Genomic DNA, 15,657 nt, shown 5'->3' on the forward strand with positions numbered 1-15,657 from the left:
ATTGGTGTAAGGCCATCTTGGTCTCCATGACATTTTAAGCAGATCTGACAATGTCTGTCCTTCTGTCTATTGATATCATTGATATCTTCCGAACAATAGAGTTATTCACTTAAAATTCGGATTTAAATTTCATTATGATCAAGAACGTTTAGGATTATGGCTGAGTGGTGGATGGATATAGCTCCCATATAAATCGATCCCCTTATTTGACTTCATGAGCAACTAAAGGATGCAATAATTATCTGATTATTGATGTCCCTAAGTAAAGGGTGATTTTTTTGAGGTTAGGATTTTCATGCATTAGTATTTGACAGATCACGTGGGATTTCAGACATGGTGTCAAAGAGAAAGATGCTCAGTATGCTTTGACATTTCATCATGAATAGACTTACTAACGAGCAACGCTTGCAAATCATTGAATTTTATTACCAAAATCAGTGTTGTGGCTCAAGAAGTCAAGATTCAAGATTGGTTTATATGGCAGCTATATCTGGTTATGTACCAATTTGAACCACATTTGGCACAGTTGTTGGAAGTCATGACGAAACACGTCGTGCAAAATTTCAGTCATATCGGATAGGAATTGCTCAAAAAGTCAAGACCCCAGATCGGTTTACATGACAGCTATGTAAGGTTATGAACCGATTTTAACCATACTTAGCACAGTTGTTGGCAATCATAACAAAACAGCTTATGCAAAATTCCAAATCGGATAAAAATTGCGCCCTGTAGTGGCTCAATACCCAAGATCGGTTTATATGGCAACTATATCAAAACATGGACCGATATTGCCCATTAACAATCCCAACTGGCCTACACCTATAAGAGGTATTTGTGCAAAATTTCAAGTGGCTACCTTTACTCCTTGAAAAGTTAGCGCGCTTTCGACAGACAGACAGACGGACGGACATGGCTAGATCGACATAAAATGAGAATGATAAAACAGAATGACGAAATTAGTGTACCCCATCCTATAGTGGAGGGTATAAAAATCTGCCGTGGTTATTTCCTCACTTATGCTGGCTACATTTGTGAGGTATCCTGCCATGCTAAAACTTCTGCACCAAGTGGTGTCGCTATGCGACACTCCGTTTGGAATCGGCATTAAAATGGAAGCCTCTTGTCATTGAGCTAAATTTTAATCGAACTGCACTCATTGATATGAGAGAAGTATCGACTGTTCCTTAATGGAATGTTCATGAGAAATTTTGTAAGAAATTAAGCAGTCTTACTAGTTTTTTAAATTTACCTTACTACGTGCCTTAGATAGCCCTACCCTTTTGATGGGTGGCCAACAAATGAATCTGAAAAGGTTTGTTTTTGTTTTGTTTACTTCTGTTGTGTTTTTCTTTTTTCCTCTGTCCAGAGTAGGTTATCGCACGAAATCTTTACAATAAACCATAGCCTTTTGCAAATGCGAGAACAGCCCAAGCTTTGTAGTAGTGCTCGAGACAAAAAGGGTTTTTAATGAAACTCTAAACTCTGGTACAGCGACAAAGAGGTGGTCTTACAAAACGACCTCGTTTTTTTTTTCTTCCCTAAATAAGATATCAAAGTAAAGGAGGAATTTGATTTTCGCATTGGCACTCATGAGTGGTTGTTTATTTCTTTGGTTGGGGATTGTGGGAGTGGGACTCTTTATGTTGAAAAAAAAAATTAAATGAATTCAAATTGAAATAAAAATGAAGATTCTCAGAAATATCTTTGAACAAACGAAAACAAAACAAGTAAAAAGGCATTAAGCTTGGCCGGGCCGAATATCCACTACCTTGGGTATATACAAAAATCATTTCATAAAAATCCGATGAATACACGATTCTGAACCTATAGCAGCAATATCGAAATACAGCTTGTATGAGCCTAAGGCCCTAAATCGGGAGATCGGTCTATATGGGGCTATATCAAGCTTTGGTCCGATAAAGCCCATCTTTCAACTTATGGACAAAAAAATAATCTAGGCAAAGTTTCAGCTCAATACCTTAATTTTAAGGCATAACGTAATTTCAACAGACGGATGGACAGACAGACAGGCAGCCAGATGGACAGACTTAGCTGGTTTGTCTTATAGTTTTACGAGTTTCAAGAATATATATACTTTTTACTCAAGACTACTGAAGAGCGAGACACTGATGATAGAGTAAAACCAACAAGTTGCTGTTGAGTAGATAATTTTGAAAAACAACCACCATTTATTGTAGTATTTGGGAGTATTTTTATCTCGAATTCATAGCCAACAGTGAGTTACGAGAAAAAAGCAAAATGTGCCCACCATTTCCCACATACCCATGGTTCCTGGATAAGAACCATGTCAAGACCCCCTGCCATCAGGAGGAACTTTAGTGCCGCCGACGAGGCCTTACAACGGTGGAAATTTATCTGTAGAAACCGGACCATAGTCAGGATTCCGCACCACTGCCAGGAATCCGGACCATAGTCAGGATTCCATCACTCGTCTCACAAGATTTCATTCTCACAAGATTCGTCTGATCTTGTCATAATGAGTTTCCTTGCGTATCCAGGGGCAGTTGAGAAAGCATTGCATTCACTCTTCCTCAGGAAAATGGACACTTACGGTATGGACGATTCCTCTTTAGATGCTTCTTCAGCTGCACCTTTTGCACCTCGAAGCTCCTTTTGAGTTCCGTCTTTCCCCGCTGGCGCACACCTTGATCCCAATCCAACCGAATGAACCACCTACACAGAGATTTTCGGGTCCCGTCTCAACGTCTTCCTCTCCTCTTTTGTTCGTGGCAGCTAGATTTTCAGTCTCCTGCAATCCGCCAGACCTAAGAGATGTGGCTGAGAGTTCCTTAGACAATCATTCAACAACAACTACTACTGAGGTGTCTCCTGACTCCCCCAATGCTTAAACTTGTTGAATCCGTAGGACCCAATGCCTTCAGACTTGTTGATCTATGTGAGACAGTCGGAGTTTAGTACGAATACTGCAGGTTTCCGCTTGCCATCAGTCTTATCCTAACTATCCAGTCGGTAGTTGAAAGATTGGGATTATAGATCCTTATTCTACCAAGTATGGATTCAGGATCTGAAGGACAGCTTGGTTTCCACGCGTGTGCCATTGGCCTCGCCATATCTCAAAAATCTTTCCTAGTTGATATCTATCGCTCTTCTTCAAAGTACCCAGCATCTATAAGCCTTGTAGGCTTTACATATGAAGATCCTTCCTGCTATGTATATTATTGCACGATTTGCATTATAGAAGGATATCAATTGAGAGTTGGTGGTTGGTGACAGCAAAATAGCCTAAGTAACATTTTTTTAAAATGGTATAAAAATTAAGTTTCCCAGAATAATTTTCTTAAAATAATGTATTCGTAAAGAAATACTGTAATAATATTAAGCGATTAAGATAAAAAGCAAAACAAGACAACTAAAATTTATTTGAGTGAAAAAAATTGGAAAAAATTTCTAATGTATCTACTTCGTTTCAAAAATTGATCAAAAAACTATATATTTTTTTGTATTTATAATTTAAATAAAAAATTTTAAATTCCAAAATTTCCTCAAATAGCCTTTTTTGTATCCCAGCTATATTTTTTTCACTGCTGAAGCTCTCTTTATTTGATGACATTGAAGACGTTTGACACATTGCCAATAAAATAGCATTGCCGGCAATGCAGCAGCCAGCATATATGAATATCCCAAAAGCTAATGCAACGAAACCCCCACATTGCAGCCACAGAAGCGAATGAATCATACATTTTGCAAAGGAAACCACACAAAAGCAATGCCAAAGTTCCCTCATTCACATGAAATCGCAAAAAAAAACAACAACAAAATCGAGCACCCACAAAATGTTAGAAACATGTTTATGATCAGCCACTTATTCAACATTTTCTACAATTTACCCACGGCCCCTTCTCACCCTCACTAACAAAGAGAATCAAAACTTAAATTTGCGCCTACAGCCATTAGTATTTGTGGCCAATTTGAACAAATTTTTGACCGAAATATTGTTTTCCTTCCTTCTCTGCCTCCAAAAAAAAGCCCAGAGGTTGTTAAGGGGCTTCTAGCTATTCGAAATAGTGTTAAATTGGTAGTTGACGTTGTTGTTGTATTTTTGGGGGGCAGCTTATCTAAGTATCGCTCTGCTAAACACGCCTGGAAGCTATGATTTTTCCCAAACAAACAAACATTGAAACTATTGTTGTTGCGGTTAGGGCCTGGCTTTGACTTGGGATTATTTTAATAAACCACCAGCAACACTTGTTGTTTACCACAAAAATATCAACAACCACAACAGACAGACAGCCAACAAAACACAGCAACAACTGGTAGTTTGGTAGTAGTAGAATAGACCGACAACATTACAACTACTGGCTGCCACCTCATCAGCTCTGTTGGAACAAGTTTTCCAACATAAGCTACAACACACACTCTGGCCACTTTGCTCTTTGTACTACACCTCTTCACCTCTTCCCCATCTTTACCACTTCTCCGTAATGCCGCTGGTGGTTTTGGTTTAGCTTTGTTGTATTATTTTTGCTTCAGCCTCGCGCAACAATAATCACCAAAAATGGCAATGATCTTGAACATTGTTTGCCGCGTGCCATTTGCAACTCAAGTCAACAGCCAATGGTGCAAAAAATAAAAGAAAAACGACAACAATAGTAAATGTTCAATATCTATGGAACAAGGAGACGATGACGCCACCACCAAATGATAAGACGTGACATTTTGACAAAAAGATAGAAGACCCGTGTTAAAAATGTAAAAAAATCAAATTTTTTTTAAATCAATAGGATTTTCATATTTCAATAGAGACATTTATAAGGATCTTAAATGCTTAGAGAGCTTAGAAAAGAAGGATCTAAAGTTTTACTACCCCTTCCCTTGGGGAAGGTTGGTTTTATTGCCCTTTACATTGGGGAAAGATAGCTTTAATACCCTTTAACTTGGGAAAGGTAAGTTTCATTACCCTTTACCTTGAGGAAGCCTATTTTAAAAACCGTTCCTCACGAGGAAAGGTAGTTATATTACGCTTTCTCATTTTTTACCTTGAGGAAGGTAACTTTTCGTCTTTACCATGGGGAAGGTAAGTTTCATTACCCTTTACCTTGAGGAAGACTATTTTAAAAACCCTTCCTCACGGGGAAGGGCAGTTATATTACGCTTTCTCATTTTTTACCTTGAGAAAGGTAACTTTTATTAGCCTTTCCATTGAGAAAGGGTAGTTTCATTATTAAACCCTTCCTTATTTATTTATTTATTACCACTTTCCTTAAGTAAGGATACTTTTATTATCTCTTTCCTTGAGGCAGGGTACTTTTAGCACCCTTAACCTTGAGAACATTACTTTTATTACCCTTTCCCTTAAGGAAGGGAACATTTAGTAGCCTTTTCCCTTGAGAAAGGAAACTTTTACACCCCTTCGCTTGAGGACGGGTACTTTTAGTGCCCTTTTCCCATGAGGGAGGGTATTTTTATTCCCTTGTCCCGTGTTGCCCCTTACCTTGGGGAACTAGTTTTAATCACCCTTTTCAGGGTAATAAACCCCTTTCAGGAGGTTGGTTTTATTACCATTTCCCTTGAGAAAGAGTAGTTTTATTGCCTTTTCTCATGAGGAAGGGTAGTTTTGTTTCCCTTTTCCTCGGAAAAGGGTAGTTTTATTGCACTTTCCTTTGAGGAAGGCTGGTTTTATTACCCTTTCTCTTGAGGAAGTGTAGTTTTATTACCCCTTCTCTTGAGGAAGTGTAGTTTTATTACCCTTTCTCGTGAGGAAGGGTAGTTTTATTACCCTTTCTCATGAGGAATGCTATTTTTATTACCCTTTCCCATGAGGAAGAGTAGTTTTATTAACCTTTCTCATGAGGGTGGGTAGTTTTAATACCCCTTCTCATGAGGAAGGGTCGTTTTTACCCTTTCTCATGAGAATGGTTTGCTTTATTACTCTTTCTGATAAGGAAGGATAGCTTTATCACCCTGTGTCTTCGACAAGGGTAGTTTTATTACCTTTATTACCCTTTCCGTTGATTGTGGGTCTCGTTCAGAAAGGTAGTTTTCATACCCGTTATCTTAAGGAATGGTAATTTTATTACCCTTTCTCATGAGGAAGGGTACTTATATTACTCCTTTTCCATAAAAAAGGCTGATTTTATTACCCATTCCCTTAAGGAAGGGTTGTTTTATCACCCTATCTCCTGTGGAAGAGTTTTTTCATCAAGGAAATTGTATTATCCTTTTTCTTGAGACACAGGTAGTTTTATTACCCTTTCTCTTGAGGACAGGTAACTTCATTACCCTTTCTTTGCCTTAAGAACAGGTAGTTTTGTTACCCCTTTTTCTTGTTTCTCGCCAGGTAGTTTTATTTCCCTTTCCCTTCGGGACAGGTAGTTTTATTGCCATTTCAGAGTTTTCCTCCTGAAAAATGTAAACAGCACCTCTGAATGTGTTATCCATTATGAGTCGGGGGATAAATTGAGACATTAGACATTCGAGCGAAACAGCTGTTTCAAATGTTTTGTTCAAAAATCTCGAATGATTCAGGAGAGAATGTCATGACATTTTCCAATTACTCTCAGCCACAGTAAATCATAGGACCAGGTTTTGCAGCATCAGTGTCTCTACAACCACATTTAAAGATAGTAGGATACACAGCCTTGTAAAGCTGTTTGTCTTTCATCCTTTTGATAGTTCTTTGTTAAAGATTTGTAACTAATTTTTTTCGGCTGGACCGAATCTTGGGAACCCACCACCATGGATTCTGCTAAAATTTGGTAGCTATATCTGGTTATACACCGATTTGGACCGTACTTGGTACAGTTGTTGAGAGTCATAATAGAACACTATATGCAAAATTTCACCCAAATCGGATAAAAATCGCGACTTATAAGGACTCAAGAAGTCAAATAGGGAGATCGGTTTATATGGGAGCTATATAATATTCTTGACCGATTTGGACCGTACTTAACACAGTTGTTGAGAGTCATAACAGAAAACTATGCCTCACATTTCAGCCAAATCGTCTTATAATTACGGCTTGTAAGGGCTCAAGAAGTCAAATCGGAAGTTCGGTTTATATGGGAGCTATATCAGGTTATACACAGATTTAGACATTACTTGTCATAATTGTTGGAATTCATAACAGAAGGCTATGTGTAAACTTCAGCCAAATCGGATGAAAATTAGGACTTTCAGGGGCTCAAGGAATCAAATCGGGAGATCAGATTATATGGATGCTACATCAGGTTCTTGACCGATTTGCACCGTTCTTGGTACTGTTGTCGGAAGACATAACAGAACACCACATGCAAAATTTTAGCGCAATAGTTTGAAAATTTCAGCATCCAGGGCCTCAAGAAGTCAAATCGGGAGATCGGGTTATATAGGAGCTATACAAATCTGAACCGATATGGCTTATTTACAATACCCAACGACCTACATCAATATTAAGTATCTGGGCAAAATTTCAAGCAGCTAGCTTTACGCGTTGAACCGCTATCGTGATTATGACGGACACGGCAATTTCGACTCAGAATGTCGAAACGATCAAGAATATATACACTTTATGGGGTCCGAGATCAATATTTCGAGGTGTTACAAACAGAATGACTAGATTAGTATACCCCCTTCCTATGGTGGTGGGTATAACACTACTGCCACAAATCTATAACAATCTATTGAACTGCTACAATTTTGTATGTCTACGTATTTTCAAGAGCCCACAAAGGCGACCAAGTTAGGCAGTGAAAATCAATGAAACTCCACGATTTATGGCAAAAAGATAAAACGCATATAATTTAAAATTCTTTAGAATTTACAATATACGAGTAAGTACATGATGGCGCAACACTACCTATGTAGTATATATTACGTGAACAATAACATACACTGCGCCTATAATTTTCCTATAAAAGGCCTTGCCTTGCCAATAGTATAGATTCACAACAAAATCGCAGGGAAAATCTAAAATTTGACTGCCTCTACCCAATGCTAGGATAGCCAGGCAGCTAGCCAAGCATTCAGTCTGTGGCAGCTTTACAGTATTGTTATTAAAGTTTAGCGCAAAAAGGAGGCGTTATGCGTTTATGCATATAAAGAAAAAAAAAACACTACAATCTCTCCTTATAAGCATAGCCATAACTACACGGTCTCAACTTGACTTCATTACCATCTTTAGAATGGCCACGTACGTTATTTTTACCCACATACCCTAATCCAGAGGTCTGTTGCGATTGATGATGCTGCTGCTGCAGCCACTCTTTGTATTGGACGCCAATCACCAGGCACACAGCGTGGAAGGGGATATACTCGTATATAAGAAAATGTGTATTTTCAACTCGGCCTACACAAAAAATGTTAAAATATCACCATGCCATTATTGTTGTTGTTCAAGAGATGGAGAAAGACCCAATAACTAAAAGGGTAATGGCAATGGGTGTCCCTTTGGTATTTCCATTGTAACATCTTTGCTCCATAGTCGTCGTTGATCTGTCGAGTGTGTGTGATTTAAATCCTGATAGTCTTATTCTGGACAGGCGACACACATACGAAACATGAGCGACCAAAACAGCAGACATTGTATATTAAAGGAGGTTTTTTGTATTTTAATTGTTATCGATATATTTGCAAAATTGTAATCAATAATTTTCCTTAATGATTATGCCGCAAAGGTGGTTATTTTCTCTGATTCTGCGATTGCCAAAGGATTTATGGGAATTTTTGTTATTTGGCACATACAAAAAAATCAATGAGAAGATATTATAGGCCTGGTCTGTAATTAATTTTAATGGTGTGTTGGTATTTTGCAAAAATTAAAAAAAAGAACACTGTCGATAAATCATTGAAGGTTGAAAATTGTTTTCCAACGGAATACACCAAATAAATCTGTATTCATGGTAAGGATAATCAACCAGAGCTCATCTTGAAAAACGAGCATTTAGATTAAAAAAAGGAGCAGATATCAGCAAAAAGTTTCCAAAGGGAAATCTTAGTGAAAAAAGCAAGAATTGCTGTTTTTAGAGTTTTTTTTTTAAAGGGGGTGTTTGAAAAAATGCTTCGTCATATTTTACATTTAAAGGAACATGACATATTTGAAAAGTTTTTGGCATTTGGGATACAATGCTTTAATATTTCTACAATACATCTGCTACGACATCTACTGGTGAGTAAAGGCGCACTATCATAGCAATAAGTCTAGTTTATCCATACAAAAATATGGATAAAATTGAATCAAAACCTCAAATATAACAACAGAATGACTTTGAAAAATGCAACAGCGCCATCTGTAGGAGTTAAAAGAAAAATAAACTCAACTAATAACCAAATTCCCCCAAAAGTAGGAGTTTTTACAGCTATATGGACAGAAATAATGAGAGACTTTATAGACCGTGTTCTCCTTTTCGACCTAAACTACATTAAAAATGACTATCTTTTAAAATCGGTTTACTTAACTTAAAAAAATATATTGGGTTGCCCAAAAAGTAATTGCGGATTTTTTAAAAGAAAGCATTTTTAATAAAACTTAGAATGAACTTTAATCAAATATACTTTTTTATGCTTTTTTTTAAAGCAAGCTAAAAGTAACAGCTGATAACTGACAGAAGAAAGAATGCAATTACAGAGTCACAAGCTGTGAAAAAATTTGTCAACGCCGACTATATGAAAAATCCGCAATTACTTTTTGGGCAACCCAATATAAAATAAAAAATTTTATGAAAAATTATCGTTATCAAGGAGTTTGTAAACTTACCTTTAAAACTTTAGTAGAAATTATTTTCAAGATGCTTTAATTAACATTTACAACTGGTAAAGTTCATTAACAGGATGTACATCTGAAAAAAAAATCGAAATTTAGTATAAACAAGTGATGGGAAATGTATGTAAAAATAAGGTTAGCAATTAAATACATTTTTGCTTAAATTTTATTTCCAAAGAAAACGTTGTCAATGGTTTATGTCTTTGAGAAAATTTCTTAAAATTTTAATTCTAGTCGAATCTTTTTTTTTATTTCAAAAAAATATCTCTTTTTTAAGAAAATGTATTCAAAATTTCATTTTGATTAAATTTTTTTTTCAATTCTAAGATCGTTTAATCGCCGGCATATGATACGATCTCATTGCCGTCTGAATGGGGTGGATTAGAGGATAGGTAGAGATTAAACAATGCCGGAGATATCACCCCGCCTTGGAAACTCTCTTTCTCAATTTAAAGGGTTTTGACTTCTTATCTCTAAATACCAAAAACTACTGGCGTCAACGTCATAAAATTTTCAGCGTTGGTTATCCCCTCCTAAAACTGGCGACATTTGTGAGGTAGTATGCCATGTAAAAAGTTCTCCTCAAAAGAGGTGTCGAAATGCGGTACGCCGTTCGGACTTGGCAATAAAAAGGAGGCTCCTTATTACTGAGCTTAAATCTGAATAGGACTGCACTCATTAATATGTGAGAAGTTTGCTTCTGTTCCTTAATGTTCATGGGCAAATTTGCGTTTTTTACTGGCGTCAACACAGATTATTTGTGACCTTTCGTTTCAGGCCTGGCTGGAGGATCGTGTTGGCGATGTCTTCAAATTGTTTAGAAGGCTGACCTATCGAACGCTGTCGATAGGTTTAGTGCGAGGACCACTCCTAACATGCCCTGGGCTGATTGAGACCATGGCAAATGTGTGCGGTAATGGCATGCAAAGCAGTTGTTGTGCAGTCTTCGAAATTCATGCTAATGCTAGGCGAATGGAAATTCTTCAACGAGGCTCGAGAGGAGTAGTCCCTCAAGCGTTATGGCTACTGGTAAGAGAAGGGAGATCGGTCTGCCCGACTTCCCCTTGCTCGGGTTCTTTCTAGGCTTCACTAGCGGGATCACTCTGCCCAAACATCGGATACTAGAAGAGTGCTCAAAGAAAGGTTTAAGACATTTAAAAGGTGACCGACTGCAGGTAGATCCAGATTCTTCAAGATCAGTGACGAGATTCCCTCCCTCGGGGTCCAACGACTTGGATGACTTGGCACAACGAATGACATTCGTCACTTCGCTCATTGCAAGTTGTGATGACTGCCCAACGGCTTGGAGACCGTGCATACGACGAATGGCTTTTCTCCTAGCCTTGTCACTCTTGGGATGCTCAATAAATTGATTGTCAGTCAAAGTTATATCGCCAAAAGTGACTGAGATCCTGTCATCCTTTCTTCCGGGGTTCGAGAGCGATTGAACAGTAGACCAAAAGCTTGCCTAAAGTGGTGTCAAAGTTACATTGCTTCGGGTGTTCTAGCCAGATATTCCGTATTCTGTATATTTCCATATTCAGCTCTCTGATTCTGTTAGTAGTTAGTGGAGTCCGAGCAACGAATCCCACAACGCTTATCTGAAGGTACCACTGCCTGCAATGGGACCGACTGGTTTAAAGCGAGCGGCTGCTGCTTGTCTCCCTGCAACTAGCACATTTCAATGGGATTTCAGCTCACTGAAGCGGCAATATGTGTAATTTCCGAAGCCTACCCAATCTGTTTTTTCTTAACTTTTTTATTTTTATACCCATCACCATAGGATGGGGATATACTAATCTAGTCATTCTGTTTGTAACACCTCGAAATATTCGTCTTAGACCCCATAAAGTATATATATTCTTGATCGTCTCGACGTTGTGAGTCGATCTAGTCATGACCGTCCGCCAGCCCGTCTGTCGAAATCAAGATAGCGGTCGAACGCGTAAAGCTAGCCACTTGAAATTTTGCACATATACTTAGTATTGATGTTGGTCGTTGGGGATTGCAAATGGACCATATCGGTTCAGATTTAGATATAGCTCCCATATAAACCGATCTCCCGATTTGACTTCTTCAGGCCCTTGAAGCCACAATTTTTGTTCGATTTGGCTGAAATTTAGCACGTGATGTTCTGTTATGACTTCCAATAGCTGTGCCAATTACGGTCTAAATCGGTAAATAACCTGATATAGCTCCCATATAAACCGATCTCCCGATTTGACTTCTTGAGCCCGTGGAAGCCGCAATTTACGTCCGATTTGGCTGAAATTTTGCACGTAGTGTTCATTTATGACTTTCAACAGCTGTGCCTAGTACGGTTCAAATCGGTTTATAACTTGATGTAGCTCCCATATAAACTGATCTCCCGATTTGATTTTATGAGCTCCAGAATGCCGCAATTTTTATCCGATTTGGCTGAAATTTAGCATATAGGGTTTTGTTACTACTTCCAACAACTGTGCCAAGTACGGTCTAAATCGTTCTATAACCTGATATAGCTCCCATATAAACCGATATTCCGATTGACTTCTTGAGTCTTTACAAGTCGCAATTTTTGTCCGATTTGGCTGAAATTTTCCATGCGGTGTTCTATTGTAAATTTCAACAACTGTGCCAAATACGGACCAAATCAGTCTAAAACCCAATAAAGCTGCCATATGAAAGCCTGAAAGCCTCAATTTTCGTCCGACTTCCTTAAAATGTTGGACATTCGTTCTGTTATAATTTCAAAAACTGTGCCAAGTACGGTCCAAAAACCATAAAATTATTCCCTTCAACTCAACTTATTTTGTATAAAATTTTTGCAGAATCCAAAATTCGGCCCGGGCAAACTTAGCTTTTACTTGTTATTTTTATAGTAAAATTTTGTTTTTTTTTTAATTTAAAATTTTTGTAACATTTTGTTAAATTTTTTATTTTTTTAAAAAAATGTCCTCCAAATATTTTCGTACAAAAAGTGTTTGCTTCTATAATTTTTTTTTCAAAATTTCACTTTAATGCAAATTTTTTTTACAATTTTATGTTAAAGTTTTATTTCTTTAAAAATTTTGTTTAAAAGTTTCCTTTTAGTCCATTTTTTTCACATTAAATTTTGTCAAAATTTTCCATACAAATTTTGTGTTATTATGTTTATTTTTGCACTTTAATTCTTTAATGCCAACATTTTTTTCCTCCAAACTAATAGTTAAAATTCATAAGATTAATTTGTGTCACATCAAGCTATGTCAAAATAACCATTTTTAAAACTTTCATTCATAAACTGTTATATTGAGATATGATAAACAACAAAATAGCACAACACATAATTGGCTGCCAAATCAATGGACCTGACGAAATCTTCGGGACAGGTGTCGGATAACAAATGACCACAGAAAACATGGAAGAAAAACACAAAAAAGCCTTAATTGATTTATGCAAATTAAAGCTGAAACAACATTTAGGCAACATAAACTTAAAAAATAAAATAGTTTGGTGGAAAAAAATCTAAAAAAAAACCAACTAATGACAACCAACAAAAATTAGCCACAAACAATAAGGGCCGTTCATTCGAAGTTACCCCCTAAACAGTGGTGTTGGGTAACACAAATTAACTGTAGAATTTTCCCCTTGGGAAAAATAATTCGTTGGCTATAGTCAAAAGACTTTATTAGCGAATTTTGGCTTATTTGTGTTAGAAGAGTTTAATTAAAACTCTTGTTGCGCTTGGAATCAAAAATTCAGAGAACAAGCTTCTATGCATTGTTTTTTTTAGGCTTAGAAAAATGATTGATATTTTCGTAAATGTTAATATAGTTATTAGCATGTTTTGCCATAATTTAAACATAATTCATATTATGTTAATTTTTTCCAAAGAAAAAAAAAAAAAAAAAAGATATGAACAACAATTTTATTGGCCCATAAGAAAGGCTTAGATAGATGCTTATTTGTCGGCTTCGTTTCAGTGGCCTAATGACGACAATAGGTGTGTCTAATACAAATTAATATGTTTAGCATTAAAATTTAATTATGCTATACGTTAAGGTTTTTTAAGATGCTATTTTATGGGAATTATTTTCAAGTTTTATGGTATTGTTGTTGTTAAACATATGCCTGTGATAATTAAAATGGGGGATGGTTGTGGCAAGTGGATTTTAATACCCACCACCATAGGATGGGGGTATACTAATCTAGTCATTCCGTTTGTAACACCTCGAAATATTCGTCTAAGAATCCATAAAATACATATTCCTAATCGTCTCGTCGTTCTGAATCAATCTACCCATGTCCGTCCGTCCGTCTGTCGAAGTCAAGATAGAGGTCGAACGCGTAAACCTAACCGCTTGAAATTTTGCACAGATACTTAATATCGATGTAGGTCGTTAAGGGTGCAAATGGGCCATATCAGATTCAGATATAGCTCCCATATAAACCGATCTCCCGATTTGACTTCTAAAGCCCATGGAAGCCGCATTTTTTGTCCGATTTTGCACGAGGTGTTCTTTTATGACTTCCAATAACTGTGCAAAGTACTGTTCAAATCGGTCTATAATCTGATATAGCTCCCATATAAACCGATCGCCCGATTTGACTTCTTGAGCCTTTACAAGCCACAAGTTTTGTCCGATTTGGCTGAAATTTTCCATTAAGTGATTTGTTATGACTTCCAACAACTGTGCCAAGTACGGCCGAAATCGGTATATAACCTGATATAGCTCCCATGTAAACTGGTCTCTCAATCATCCTTGTTCGGTTCCTAGAAGCTTAAACTGCAATGATACATACGTTAGCTCATTGTGATACCCCAAACGAAAGAGAATAACGAAAATTACTTTTAGTTCCAGAGTGTAGAAAAAAAAATGCAAATATTCCCATGAACATTAAGAAACAGGAAATTTAAGTTTAAGCTCCGATTCAAGTTTAAGCTCAATGTCGTAGTGCGACATCTCTTTGGGGAGAAGTTTTTACTTGACATAGTACCTCAAAAATGTCGCCAGCATTCGGAGGGGAAAACCACTACTCCTAATATTTTTGATGTTCCCGCTAGGATTCGAACCCACGCGTTTAGCGTCATAGGTGAACATGGTAACATTTGTGCTACGATGGCCTCCATCGGTGCACCGATTGAGACGAAATTAGGTGTGAATGCCTATGGTAACCCAAAAACATGACATTGATATACAACTTTGGGGTCATATAATCTGGGGGAACGCCCCACCCCAAAATCCATCCAAATGGACACTTTAATCTATTGGGACAACATGGGTATCACATGAAAGGTATTCAAGAGTAGAGTACAAACTTGATATAAACAAGTAAAACTTGGATACCCATCACCTCAACCACCTTTCCGCATAATCCGGTGAAAAATGTATAATTTGTGCACCCATAGCAGCTATATCGAAATATGGTCAGAATAGAGTACAAACTTGATATAAACAAGTAAAACTTGGATACCCATCACCTCAACCACCTTTCCGCATAATCCGGTGAAAAATGTATAATTTGTGCACCCATAGCAGCTATATCGAAATATGGTCCGATTTGGACCAAATTCGGCACGGACATTGAGTGACCTAATAAACACAAATCACTATTAAATTTTGTAGAAGAAAATAGTACCCACCACAAAAGATTCTGCTAAAAATTAACCCTTATTGACTTTCTAAGGAATGACTTTAAAACAATCAAATCGGGTATTGATTGAGAGGTATGGGAGGACACACGTGTACTTCATATACCAAATTTTTGGCAGATCTAGGAGTCAAATCCGAAGATTGGTTGATTTGGGGTTTATATATATTTAGGACCCTATCTGATTGGGATTTGACGTAAGTGTTAGAGGGCATAAGTGTACGTCATGGATCAAATTTCAGCCAAATCTAACAAAGACTGAGTCTTCTAGGTGCTCAAGAAGCCAAATCCGGGAATTGGTTTATATGGGGGCTATATCAATTTAT

General features: G+C 37.2%; 1 protein-coding gene across 2 annotated transcripts in view; it reads right to left on the minus strand.

The window, feature by feature from the left end:
* LOC131996869 (interference hedgehog-like) overlaps window positions 1–9,795 on the minus strand; it is a 63,368-nt gene extending 53,573 nt beyond the window's left edge. For both annotated transcript variants that reach the window (XM_059367041.1, XM_059367040.1), the window contains exon 1: window positions 9,713–9,795. The gene's annotated coding sequence lies outside the window, so the exon portion shown is untranslated. The remainder of the gene's footprint in view (window positions 1–9,712) is intronic.
* Window positions 9,796–15,657: the final 5,862 nt, after the last annotated feature.

Source organism: Stomoxys calcitrans, chromosome 4 (assembly GCF_963082655.1).
Source record: "Stomoxys calcitrans chromosome 4, idStoCalc2.1, whole genome shotgun sequence".
In the NCBI taxonomy this organism is placed as follows: domain Eukaryota; kingdom Metazoa; phylum Arthropoda; class Insecta; order Diptera; family Muscidae; genus Stomoxys; species Stomoxys calcitrans.